The following is a 14,810-nucleotide window of genomic DNA, read 5'->3' as shown; positions in this document are numbered from 1 at the left end:
CTGCGCAAACATTACGACAACGTGACGAAAGAATTTCCGAGATGTTCGGCCGAGTTACCGCGCGGACGTAAGGAAAATGTTTTTTTAAAAAATTCACCATAAATCGAAATATTGCGCTAGAGACTCCCAATTTATTGCAAAATGAAGGTAAATGATTGAATATTACTAGAATGTAAGAGTTTTAGCTTACAATTGCTTTTCGACCATTTTCGTCGAGTTAAGAGATTGACCGAAGGTTGAAATTTTGGCAGTTATCGTGATTTATGTGAAAATATTTCAAAACTGATAAAAGCTACAACCATGAGCTATTTTCTGTTGTATTCACATGAAATTGCACACATTTTCATATATAAAACTTATGTAACGACTAATGTAAAACGATGCAAACATTACGATAACGTGTGAAAGAATTTCTGAGATGTTAGGCGAGTTACATGGAGGACGTAAGGGAAGTTTTTTTTTTTTCAGAAATTCACCATAAATCGAAATATTGTGCTAGAGACTTCCAGTTTGTTGCAAAATGAAGGTAAATGATTGAATATTACTAGAATGTAAGAGTTTTTAGCTTATAATTGCGTTTTTACCATTTGGTCGAGTTAAAATTGACCCGAAGGTTGAAATTTTAGTAGTTATCGTGATTTATATGAAAATATTTCAAAACTGATAAAAGCTACAACCATGAGTTATTTTCTGTTGTATTCTACATGAAACTGCACACATTTCCATATATATAAAACTTTATGTAATGACTAATATAAAACGGTGCAAACATTACGACAACGTGAATTAAAGAATTTCTGGCGCGGACGTAAGGAAAAAGTTTTTCAAAAATTCACCATAAATTGAAATATTGTGCTAGAGACTTCCAATTTGTTGCAAAATGAAGGAAAATGATTGAATATTACTGGAATGTAAGAGTTTTAGCTTACAATTGCGTTTTTCGACCATTTCGGTCGAGTCAAAGTTGACCGAAGGTTGAAATTTTTTGTAGTTGATGTATGGTACGTCCACTTGGCACCCAACAGACAATTTTAGTCGACGTATGATACGTCCAGTCGGCGTTTAAGGGTTAAGGGTTAGAAGGAACATACTTGCCTGACTGAGATGCAATCTATCATTGCTCAGTGAGTTTGTTACTCGCCAGCCTTGGCCAAGCAACGGAACACTGTAAAATAGCTGACGGTAATACAAAAAAAAAAAAAAAACTGAAAGGGAAATTGAAAGAAGAAGAATAATAACCTTCGGTACTCTTTTATTCAAGTTACTGCAGGTGTAATTATACTCAGTTAATGATTGATTACATTTACTCAGCAATTAACCCTTTCATATCTGTATAGTTATCACATCACTGAGGGCACATGAGCCCTGATGTGTCTGGGAGCGCTCGACAGTGCGAAAAAATAATTATTTCGAAAATTCAGCAAAAATAGAAATTTTATGCCAACAACGTTCATTTTGTTGTCCTTTTTTTCTAAATGTTTATATTTTATGGTGGAATAGTCAGAATAAGAATCCCAGCCCTCTAAATACAAAAAAATGTGAGTTATTTCATGAAAAAAAAATCTTTACTTATTTTTATATTTTCGTTCGTAACCCAAAAACTATGAATGTCAGGCGAATGAATTATTTTTTATGAGAAAGCCAACAAAATTCTCTAAATATCAACATATAAAAGAATGGAAAACGAATAAGTCCAGCTGGTGAAAAAATTGATAGAAAAAAGGACAAGAAACAGAGCGCTCTGCCCGGCGTATGGTGAGAATTATCGCTAGAAAAAAGTTTTTTTTGAAGAGCCCTATCTCGGTTATTTTTCATAGAAATTACTTTGTAAATATACGAAAATGTAGAGGAAAAGTTGAAGAATAATGAGAGTCAAGAAAAATGGCTTTGTAATGGCAACAGTTTCATTTTGACGTTATAAATTGATTGAAACTAAAAAAATGTTACCGTTGTCAACATTATCGTCAGAGCTCAAAAGCTATAACAGTTAGGCGAATGGATTATTTTTATGAGAAAGCCAACAAAATTCTCTAAATATTGATATATAAAACAATGAAAAACGAATAAGTCCAGTTGGTGAAAAAATTGATAGAAAAGAGGGTAAGAAACAGAGCGATTTCCGCGTATGGTGAGAATTATCGCTAGAAAAAGTTTTTTTGAAGAGCCCTATCTCGGTTATTTTTCATAGAGATTACTTTGTAAATATACGAAAATGTAGAGGAAAAGTTGTAGAATAAAGTGAGAGTCAAGAAAAATGGCTTTGGTAACGGCAACAGTTTCATTTTGACGTTATAAATTGATTGAACGCGAAAAAAATGTTACCATTGTCAACATTATCGTTAAGTAGCTCAAAAAGCTATAACAGTTAGGCGAATGGATTATTTTTTATGAGAAAGCCAACAAAATTCTCTAAATATTGATATATAAAACAATGAAAACGAATAAGTCCAGTTGGTGAAAAAATTGATAGAAAAGAGGGTAAGAAACAGAGTGATTTGCCCGGTATGTGTGAGAATTATCGCTAGAAAAAGTTTTTTTGAAGAGCCCTATCTCGGTTATTTTTCATAGAAATTACTTTGTAAATATACGAAAATGTAGAGGAAAAGTTGTAGAATAAAGTGAGAGTCAAGAAAAATGGCTTTGGTAACGGCAACAGTTTCATTTTGACGTTATAAACTGATTGAAACAAAAAAAAATGTTACCGTTGTCAACATTATTGTTCGTAGCTCAAAAGCTATAATCGTTCGTAGCTCAAAAGCTATAACAGTTAGGCGAATGAATAATTTTTTATGAGAAAGCCAATAAAATTCCCTAAATATTGACATATAAAACAATGAAAAACGAATAAGTCCAGTTGGTGAAAAAATTGATAGAAAAGAGGGTGAGAAACAGCGCTCTGCCCGGCCTATGGTGAGAATTATCGCTAGAAAAATTTTTTTTTTTTTTTGAAGAGCCCTATCTCGGTTATTTTTCATAAATTACTTTGTAAATATACGAAAAAGTAGAGGAAAAGTTGAAGAATAAAGGGAAAGTCAAGAAAAATGGCTTCGGTAACGGCAACAGTTTCATTTTGACGTTATAAATTGATCAAACGAAAAAAAAGTTACCGTTTGTCAACATTATTGTTAGTAGCTCAAAAACTATAACAGTTAGGCGAATGAATTATTTTTTATGAGAAAGCCAAGAAAATTCTCTAAATATCGACATATAAAACAATGAAAAACGAATAAGTCCAGTTGGTGAAAAATTGATAGAAAAGTGGGTAAGAAACAGGGCTACTTGCTGGGATTGTGAGAATTATCGCTAGACATTTTATTTTGAAGAGCCCTACCTCGGATTTTTCATAGAAATTACTTTGTAAATATACAAAAATGTAGAGGAAAGGTTGAGGAATAAAGTGAGAGTCAAGAAAATGGCTTTGGTAACAGCAACAGTTTCATTTTGACGTTATAATCTGTTGAAACAAAAAAATGTTGCTGTTGTCAACATTATCATTCGTAGCTCAAAAACTATAACAGTTAGGTGAATGAATTATTTTTTATGAGAAAGCCAACAAAATTCTCTAAATATCGATATATATGATAATGAAAATGAGATTCAGAGCCCTGCCTAAAATCCAGGCGTCTCTTATGTGATGCACTAACGAATTTCCGCTAGTTTTACCGTAAAAACTTTATGAAAGCATGTTGGAAACTGTTCTCGATTGACGCCGCTGTATGTAAACAGCCACACGTGTTTACCCAACCTGCATTTACGCATGGTCTCTGACAGAAGTGTGGCCTGCCAGGCCTGCGTGGAGTGCGATCAGCTGATGTCATTGTGAGAATTTTACTCGCCATGGACGGCGCATGCACAGTAGAGGAACTAAAAATATATAGAAAATAGAGGATACTAAACAGAGTGTTTCCAATAATGTAATCCTACATTTTATAAAAAAATGTAAGACGAGAGAAACGTGGGTAGGATCAGCTGATTTCATTGTGAGAAATTTACTATGCCAGGAATTGCGCATGCGCAGTATAGGGACTGCTTGCCTGGCGATCGATGCCCTGAGTTACGGTCCAAAGGTATGCTTTAGCCTATGGAAACCACCAACTGTCCGAAAATAAAAAAATTTACCTACCACACGTCACGAAAAATGTCGGTAAATTTTACGTAAAATTACGTCAGTCAGAAAAGAACGGGGGTAGGGGGTTGTTGTGTAATATGACGTCAATTGGACAGAAAAGGGTTAATAACAATAGTTTACAAATATAACTGGGGACACACGTGATTAATAAGAGATCATAAAGACATGCAATTAACTGTGCCGCAAATGATGAAATTCCTCGTCCCATCATGTGGAATGGGTCCAGACGACGAATGAAAGGACGAGCTGATATTTCCCAATTTCATTCGCTATAAAGGCATCCCTCTGAAAGAGAGAGGTGTCAAATTAACTATAGGATTGGTGAGAATTGAAGCTCTAACACCATGAAGCTGAAGTGATAAGGATTTATTAACTAACAACGCGCTCACAAGTGGCACAGCCAATTGAGACTCACTTATATCGCACTGTTCACAAATTGGAATTAAACTAGCATGCAAACAATGGATGACAGGCTGAGAAAAGAATCGAATAGGGGAATAAAAGGAGGGTTTACTGCTGAATGGAGAGAGAGAAATATACATGGTGAATCATGGGAGACTTGGAGGGGGTTCGTTAACAAAAGTCAGGAAATACTTCAGTAGGAGGAAAAACAGGCTGCCAAAATACTCAAGTTCATCCGAGACTTACTGTAGGTATCCAAAGGTGCTATCCAGTTGCCCTGAATTGGGATATAACACATGGAGCAAGGGTTGGCAGTCCTGTGAAATGTGCGAATCAGGAAGTATCCGTCCATTTGCTAGTAAGGCCAATAACCATGTGAGATCAAATCTGGGCATGCCCGGGTGACACTGAGCGCCTCAGGGTCCAGTATGGTCACCACATCAGGTTGGGGTTCCAATATTTGTAGTGGCCCTCCCACAGCAACCTGGAAGACACGAGACATTTGGGCAGCAGGGGGGAAATAAACGGAAGCGAAAACTGAGAGGAGTATACCATATAGGCAGCCATTTACACTTCGTTTACATGGGGGCGGTCATTTTATGAGCGATGGTTAGCCCTGCATATAAAATAGCCCCCCCCCCCTATTAGTAGACATTTCATCCTTAACAGGACGAAAGATCTGGAAGAACAGGATTAACCTGAGCGAATGTAAATTACTCTAAATTAACCCTTAAACGCCTATTGGACGTATCATACGTCGACTAAAATTGTCTGTTGGGTGCCGAGTGGACGTACCATACGTCGACTACAAAAAATTTCAACCTTCGGTCAAATTTGACTCGACCGAAATGGTCGAAAAACGCAATTGTAAGCTAAAACTCTTACATTCTAGTAATATTCAATCATGTACCTTCATTTTGCAACAAATTGGAAGTCTCTAGCACAATATTTCGATTTATGGTGAATTTTTTAAAAACTTTTTTTCTTAAGCACGAGAGGCGGTAACTCAGCGAAAATTTCATAAATTCTTTCGTCATTTTGTCGTAATTTTTGCACTGTTCTATATTAGCCGTTACATAAAGTTTTATATATGAAAATGTGCGCAATTTCATGTACAATACAGCAAAATACAACCCATGGTTGGAGCTTTTATCAGTTTGGAAATATTTTCATATAAACCATGATAACTGCCAAAATTTCAACCTTCGGTCAACTTTGACTCGACCGAAATGGTCGAAAAACGCAATTGTAAGCTAAAACTCTTACATTCTAGTAATATTCAATCATTTACCTTCATTTTGCAACCAATTGGAAGTCTCTAGCACAATATTTCGATTTATGGTGAATTTCTGAAAAAACTTTTTTCACGTCCTTGCCAGAAATTCTTTGTCACGTTGTCGTAATGTTTGCACTGTTTTATATTAGTCGTTACATAAAGTTTTATATATGGAAATGTGCGCAATTTCATGTAGAATACAACAGAAAATAACTCATGGTTGTAGCTTTTATCAGTTTTGAAATATTTTTTTCATATAAATCACGATAACTGCAAAATTTCAACCTTCGTCAACTTTAACTCGACCGAAATGGTAAAAACGCAATTATAAGCTAAAACTCTTACATTCTGGTAATATTCAATCATGTACCTTCATTTTGCAACAAACTGGAAGTCTCTAGCACAATATTTCAATTTATGGTGAATTTCTGAAAACATCTCAGAAATTCTTTCGTCATGTTGTCGTAATGTTTGCATCATTTTACATTAGTCGTTACATAAAGTTTTATATATGAAAATGTGTGCAATTTCATGTAGAATACAACAGAAAATAGCTCATGGTCGTAGCTTTTATCAGTTTTGAAATATTTTCACATAAATCACGATAACTGCCAAAATTTCAACCTATGGTCAACTTTAACTCGACCGAAAATGGTAAACGCAATTGTAAGCTAAAACTCTTACGTTCTAGTAATATTCAATCGTTTAACTTCATTTTGCAATAAATTGGAAGTCTCTAACACAATATTTCGATTTATGGTGAATTTTAAAAAACATTTTCCTTACGTCTGCACGGTAACTTTCGGCGAACATCTCAGAAATTCTTTTGTCTCGTTGTCGTAATATTTGCACCGCTTTATATTAGTCATTACATAAAGTTTTATATATGAAAATGTGCGCAATTTCATGTACAATACAACAAAAAATAACTCAAGGTTTTAGCTTTTATCAGTTTTGAAATATTTCCATATAAATCACGATAAATAGAAAAAATTCGACTTTCGGTCAACTTTAACTCGACCGAAATGGTCGAAACCTGCAATTGTAAGCTAAAACACTTACAGTCTAGTAATATTCAATCAATTAGCTTCATTTTTTAACAAACGGGAAGTCTCTAGCACAATATTTTGATTTATGGTGAATTTTTGAAAAAAAATTTTTTACGTCGGCGTTGCATGAATTCATGCATCATTTTGTGATAATATTTTCTCTGTGTTGCTTTGATCGTTTTAAAATTTTGTTATATACCAAAATCATCGCAATTTAGTGTAAAATACAACTAAAAAAAATTAACTCATTAGCTTTAACTGTTTTGCTTACAGCGATTTGTATACAATTATATACGAGTTTTTTTTTAGCTGTCATATATTCCAATATTTATATATGATAATGATATTTTTTTTTCATTTTGATGGTTGCATACTAAACTTCAGGCAATGACAAAAAAATGAGCCAAAAATGAACTCTTAATCTTAAAAACTAAGCGTGCTGTGATTTTTTGAAAAAACTTTTTTTCGGCGCTTAACTCACCGAACGCCGCCGGCATACGGGAGACGTTTTTGTAAATAGGGCTTCGGCATTAAAGGGTTAAGTGGTTTTGGCTGGCTGACCATCCAAGCATATTGTACTCTTGTACATAGAATAACATGGCACTACTAATGCCAAGGACATGTGCTTGCGCTTATTTAAATCAAGTACTGTCTGTGGGATAAAGGGTAAAACTGAATACAGGCAGTCCCCGGGTTACGACTGATCTGGCTTTTGACGTTCCATTGTTACAACGCTTTTCAAATATATTCATCAGAAATTATTTCCCAGTTTACGATGCATGTTCCAGGGTTACGATGCTTACGACGCCGATTCGACGGAAGAAATATGGCTCCAAAACAGCAGAATAATCAAATCTTGGAGGTTTTTTTTGATGAAAAACTCAATAAAAATGCAGTTTACATCGTTTTCAATGCACCCAAAGCATTAGAAGTAAGGTTTTCTTTGGATTTTTGACGGTTTTCAACGATTTTTCGGCTTACGACAATTTTCGGCTTACTACACGGTGCAGGAACGGAACCCCCATCGTAAACCAGGGACTGCCTGTATTATGGTAACTTGACACTAAGGTCACAAAGTTGAATTCCACACAGATGCAAGCTAATGCAGCACTATACATTAATTCTAGGCTACTAATTAAATGCAGCATAAAACACTTAAGAAGTAGTACAAGATTTACATAAAAATACCCATACTTAGTGCTAAAAATAATGAGCCTACGTTTGGTTAAGGAAGGTACTGCCTGTGGGTTTGACTAAATCGAATAAATCTGTTACTAAGTGATTGCCCACAGAACTTAGCTAACGCAGCACTATCAGAGTGATAACGTAGCTCACAGGTGAATGATACATCCCTCTGATAAAGGAACAGGTTAAGTAAAAGTTTGTATGTTGAGCTGCATCCCAAACTCTAGTAATAATAATGAAATAAGGTTAAATATGATACAACTGGGTTTCGCAATTGAATGCAACAAAATTCATAATTAGCTAGGACATGTTCTTCTGCTTGTTGGGCTAAAGAACAGACGTAGCACAGTACAAAATAAATTCTCTCAACACAACAATACTGATTAAAGGTAGGAGACAACTCTAGACATCCGGTCTGGATCAGGGGCTAGGATTGCTCTATTAAGCTAAGGCACTGCAAGTATAGAATACGAGTGCCATGAGAGCCCAGTGACTCTGTTAACTACCTAGGCCTTCTATGCCCCTTACTCCTCTTTCGTCTTGGTTTCCTCTTCTCTTTAGGCCTAGGTTTCCTAGCGGGAACCTGGGCATGTGGCACCAGAGAGACCGAGAAGGCTCTTGGGCTAGATTGGGGGCCGTAGTACAACTGCCCTCTAGACCTAGACCTGGTTTGACTGTGGGTGTCATGTCAATTGATGAAGCAGGCACTGAGTTGGCCACTGCCTTGGCTGCTGTGTCAACCTGGGCAGCAGTGGTTCTGATGAGTCCTACTATCTCCCGCAGCTTAACCTCCCCAGCGGTGACCGCTCTAAATAGGACTTCTTGGTGACGATTGTCCACCAAAGTCGTAACTTCTAGGGATGGTAGTGGAGAAGAAGAGGTGGCTGTAAGTGCAAGAGGCTTGCAAAGTACAAGGGCCCAGCGGGTAGGCGTAAGAAGGGCCAGATCTGAACCTCCTTAAGGGAGGTCGGCAAGATGCACTGGCACTGGTGGCAAGGCAGGCGCAGGCACAGAACTCGGAGAAGAGACATGAGCGGCCTCATGACCCATAGGGCCGGACCTTGAAGTCTGTACAATTGGCAAAGAACCAGAATCTGGCTCTGGTGGGACTCAATCACCTGACGGGGCGGAGCGCTGCACATGCCAGGCACAGGTACTGGCTATGGCTCAACGGCAAGGCTGGAGTGATCATCAGCTCCTGACGGAGACTCGGAAGGGGCAGGACCCATGGGCAGCCTGGGAAGGGGATCAGGAGAGAGATCCTGTTCTAGGAAGAGGTCATAGCCTCTAGGAATCTGAGTGGCTACTCCAAGCATACAAGTCCTACTTTTGCAGAGCCTAGTGACCCTCAATCGGACCGTCGGGAGTGCCAGCCTCCAATTATTAGTGCCTATAATAGTTACTGTACAGACTTGTTCTATAATGATGGCCCCATCAGGTACGTTGTCTTGTCTTATAAGGGAGATTTGAGCGCCAGTGTCTCTAAATGCAGAGACCTGTTAAGAGCAATAACGACCTCAAGGAAGTGCAAAAGTGCAACAAAGATGGGCCCTTCAGCTGGGGATCCTAACGAGGATGAATGAATGGCAGCCAAAGCAACAACGACAGCAGTTTTCCTTCGGGACAATCCTTGAAATTTGGGGGAATGCCTGTACTTCTTGCAGTTAGGACAATAAACTTTGCTATAATCCCTACAAGTTGTTGTTATGGTCCGGGTAGGTTGAGAGTTCTGGTTAGAGGGAGGCTGTGATATGGCTCCCATTCTTGCTTTACATTGGGCTTCTAAATGCCCTATTTTCTTGCAGTAGTTACATACAGGTGGTGATGAAAATGGCATTTCTGGGTCGAACTGCCAAGGCCGTGGGGTCAGGAGGGACTGTGTCGATGTGAAGTGCTGGAGGCTGGGTGGTACGTCTCGTAGGCATCGACCAGTCGACAGACTCCGTAAATGATGTTGGCTGCTTCTCGACAATGTATAAGGCCAAGGGTCCGGGATCATAGTAGAGGAAATCCTCCAGTTGCATCCGGTTCAATAAATCCTCACCGTTATGGCACTTCAGGGCATCCATCCACCGTTGCAAGGCTTGGTTCTTTTTGTGCAACCAGTTGGCCCATGTTTGACTGATTTCCTTGGGAAAACCCCACCATCCTTGCCTCCAATACTCTGGTGTAATTCCATAGGCAATTGCTATGGCCTGCCTGACTGCCTCAAGGTTTCCCTTGTTGCCATTTTCTACGGAATTCAAGGCATCCTGACCCTCTCTGGTCATGTGTTTCGCAAGAATCATGGCCTTCTCAATGTCAGTCGGCTTATATTCCGAGAAGAGGGTTTCCACATGCTCCAGCCATGCCTCTGGCTCTGCCTAATTCCAGGGGACGATCAGGTGGCTGATATTTGAGATAATGGAAGGCACGGAGAATGGGGTGGGATTGTTGGCTCAGTGTTGGGCCAGTGCCACGGCACTGTCCTGCATGAATTTCTCGAGCTTGAGTTCTTTCTCCTTCAAGGCTATCTCATGCTGTTACTGTTTCTCCTCCTTCTGGAGCTCCCTTTCTTCCTTTTCTTTTCTCTCTTGGCTCTCCCTTTCTTCCTGTGTGTGTCTCTCCTTCCTAACAGCAGCGACCTGCTCCTGGATCCATTGGGTCAGCTCTGGCCCTTTCATAGCCAAACTCTTCCCTAGGTCGGTGAAGGTTTTGTAATCCCCGGCAGACACTTTGCCACTAATTAGAGTAGGGTCTAACCTTTCCAGAAGAAATGCTCAAAGGTTTAGTGGCCATGCAAGCAGTTGTTTGGAAGTGGAAAAGGCACTCTGAACTAGGCAGAGTGTATGCAAAATGGGGAAGTGACCCTGTCTAGGCTACACATATAAGCAAAATGGTTCCAAAGAACTAAATATGTGGCACTCCACAGAATTGGCATGTGGGTGCAGATGGTATAAAAGATACGGCTCGTCTACCCATGAGGTGGAGCAACATGGGTAAACATACTAGGCACTAGCTATGATGTACATGAAGCACAGCTACATAGACTAAGATAAATGTTCTAGGCTAGCTATGTTGTACATGAAGCACAACTACATAGGCTAAGATAATTGCACTAGGCTAGCTATGGTGTACACAAAGCACAACTACATAGGCGAAGATAAAGGCACTAGTAACTCATAAAATTTGAGGATTAACACAATGCATGGGTCACAGCCTACAATGCAGGAGCATGAGTATTTGGAACACAATGCACGGGTCAGAACCTACAAATGCCAAGGTATAAGTATTGTAACACGCTGCATGGGTAAAAGCCTACGAATGCAAGGGTGTGATTATCGTAGGGTGTGATTATAACACAATGCAAGGGCCAAAAGCTTACAAATGCAAAGGTATACTCGTAATTATGTGGACCCAAGGCATGGGTCAAAGCCTACAATGCAAGGGTATGATTGCTCCTACACAAAGCATGGGTCGAAACCTACAAATGCAAAGGTATAATTATGTGAATTTGCTTAACCTGCCCACAGACATAGTGGTAACAGGAGCAGAGACCTAGAACAGAGCGAAATTAACCAAGGCACATTTAGTGCAGCAATAGGCACCACAAGGTTGTACTGCACTGTGTTAGTAACACACAAAGTAAAAGGGGCATGTAGGTGCAAAATTTTGGTACAATAAGTACAATTAAGTGTGTAAGGACACAGTAATTGAGTAGCATGTAAGTGCAGTTAGTTTAATTAGAACAAGGCAGTTAATGGTTTTGGCAAATTGTAAAATTATAATGTATATATAGGACGTAGAAGCCCCGTAAAAGGGTTGCCGGTACTTTAAGTTGGTATGTTAGCAACATAAGGGGTAGGCTAAGCAGTTAGTGTGAGAATATAAAATTCTATAAAGGACTGCTTAGTAAAATCAATATAACGCCTATTTCCCTGTGATGGGCAAAGCAATATAGTAGTGGGGTGGAGCAATATCTGACACCTTTAGCACTATTTAAGAAAACAGAACTCTCTCTCTCTCTCTCTCTCTCTCTCTCTCTCTCTCTCTCTCTCTCTCTCTCTCTCTCTCTCTCTCTCTCTGTTTAATGTCAATAACGTTTCCCTAGCGAATTGTATATGTCTATCCCACTAAAATTGAAAGTAAAACATTAATATCATGCATGAATTTATGTTACCTAACTTCTAACCTGAGAAAATTTTGCCTTCGAACCCAAAGCTTGTGAAAACGGTTTTGTGTTAGGAAATAATACTCATCCGAATGGTCAATCTTAGCAGATAAATGCTAACTTTGCCAACATGCGCCCCATTTAAAATTATAGCATGCAAGAACAGCTTAACAATGTAGCAACACATAAAGCACATGGCTTGGCAAAATTCTGAAATATCCCTCGCTTAAATTGCATAGGGTTTGGACACAAAATCTAGTTTTAGCGTTAACTATCCGACCGAAGGTGGGCTAAACCATGTTTGCCTATTTGTGTATGTGCAGACATGCTCTTCTAAAATGGACTAACTTATGAATCAAGTGGTAAAATGGATCTTATGTTACAAGTAAAAAATACAGCATGCATTAATCACAAAAATAACGCTTTAATCATTGTAGATATTCAAGAAATCATGAAAATTCCTAACTCTACAACTTGCTAACCTGAGCGGTGCATATTTTAAGTGCTTCTTATTGTTCACGACTGGAATCTCTGCATGTGTTTTTATGTTTTTAATTTACGTACACATATGTACTTGGGGAATTTCTGTGATTATCAGTCTTAGACAAGGTCGCCAGTATTACTTGCCAGCCTTGGCCAAGCAGTGGAACACTATAAAATAGCTGACGGTAATAAAAAAAAAAAAAAAAACCAGAGGAAATGGAAAAAGATTAATACAGTACTAACCTTGGTACTCTTTTAGTCAAGTTACCTCAGTGCGCAATTATAATCAGTTAACAGTTAATTACATTTACTCAACAATTAATAACAATAATTTACAAATTACTTAGTAACTAGGGGCACACATGATTAATAAGAGATTGTAAAGACACGTAATTAATGCTGCCACAAAGGGTGAAATTCCCGTCCGGTCGCACAGGGAATGGGTCCAGACAACGAATGAAAGAAAGGACGAGCTGAGATTTCCCAATTTCACTCACAATAAAGGCATCCCTCTGAAAGAGAGAGGTGTCAAATTAACTATAGGATTGGCGAGAATTGAAGCCCTAATACCATGGAACTGAAATGATAAGGACTCACTAACTAACATTGTGGCACAGGCACCTGAAACTCATACTTATATCGCACTGTTCGCAAATTGGAATTAAACTAGCATGCAAACGATGGGTGGCAGGCTAGAAAAGGATCGAATAGGGGAACAAAAGGAGGGTTTACTGATGAATGGAGAGAGAGAAATACCCATGGTGAATCATGGGAGAGACTTGGAGGGGGTGTGTTAACAAAAGTCAGGAAATACATCGGTAGGAGGAAGAACACACCACCAGAATACTCGGTTCATCCGAGGCTTACAGTAGGCACTCAAAGACGCTATCCAGTTATCCTGAATTGGGACACCACATATGGAGCAAGGGTTGGCAATCCTGTGGAATTAGTGAATCTGGAAGTATCCGTTCATTCACTAGCAAGGCCAAATAACCATGTGAGATCGAATCCAGGCACGCCCAGGTGACGCTGAGGCAGGAGTGTCTTGGTCCAGTATGGCTGCTGCATCAAGTGGGGGTTCCAATCTTTGTAGTGGCTCTCCCGCAGCAACCTGGAAAACACAAGACATTTGGGCAGCTCATTAAAAAATAATTTTATAGAGAATAGCTCTAGCATCAAGGCTCCATTCTAGTTGATGTGAAAGTGTTCTGGTATGAACTGAACTTTACCTGACAACATATTGTTCATATCGAAACTGATGTGAACATTTTGTGGAACTAGTTGCATAGTATATATTTTTCTTCTGGTCGTGAAGTGACAGGTAACCTCAACAGTGTGCCCAATTTTTTGCATAGAAGTCCATATTGAAGGTTCTTTGCAGTTTCATTTTGGTTTTAACTTCATTGTTTCCTGGTGTTTACTTTTATCCATTCCCTTTGGTCTCTTCCCACCTAGCTGGACAGCTACTTAAGTTTTATCATTCTCCAATTTTGAGTTTTTTTTTTTCAGATCACATCTCTTGAGCAAGTTTCATGAGGTTGTAGAAGTGTGAGTCTGTATGGTTTGGTTGTATTTTAAAAATACAGCAATAACCTACTATGCACCTAAGTCTACAATTTGTCTGCTTCAAACTATGCACTTGAGTCTACAATTTATCTGCTTCAAACTTACACATGAAGCTGGTACTAAAGTTTCTTTGCCATAACCTTTTAACTGCAAGCTCCATTATATCCATTTTCTTTAGTCTCCTCCCACCAATGTCTGGCCTATTTAACTTGACATTGCTTAGTTTTCAGATCTCACTTGAAAACCAATTCTTCTGGTGAGCCCTTAGTGTCTGGAAATATGACTCAAAGGTGTGGTTAAACTTCTTTACAATAAATAAGTCTTTTCATATACCATGAAGATTTGAGTATATGTTGTGGTTGTTGATATGTTTATTTTATTCTCATTATGTGACTAACTTTCTATAAACAATGATTTTGTACTTGTATTTATTTTACTTTAAAGAGCTGATTTCTGACATTTTATGTGTGTATTATGTTTGTTAGCTTGTAATATTTCTAGCTTAAAATTGTCCATTGTTTCCATGACTTATGACTTCAGCAGGGTGTCAATAATTCTCTTCTGCTGTAT

General features: G+C 38.5%; 1 protein-coding gene across 7 annotated transcripts in view; it reads left to right on the top strand.

Annotated features, from left to right (window-relative positions):
- The window catches only part of LOC136833386 (DNA (cytosine-5)-methyltransferase 3A-like), a 332,296-nt gene that overhangs the window by 158,235 nt on the left and 159,251 nt on the right, over nt 1-14,810 (top strand). The window lies entirely within an intron of this gene.

This window comes from Macrobrachium rosenbergii, chromosome 51 (assembly GCF_040412425.1).
Source record: "Macrobrachium rosenbergii isolate ZJJX-2024 chromosome 51, ASM4041242v1, whole genome shotgun sequence".
NCBI classification, from domain to species: Eukaryota; Metazoa; Arthropoda; class Malacostraca; order Decapoda; family Palaemonidae; genus Macrobrachium; species Macrobrachium rosenbergii.
This window is presented reverse-complemented; position numbering and strand designations above follow the sequence as displayed.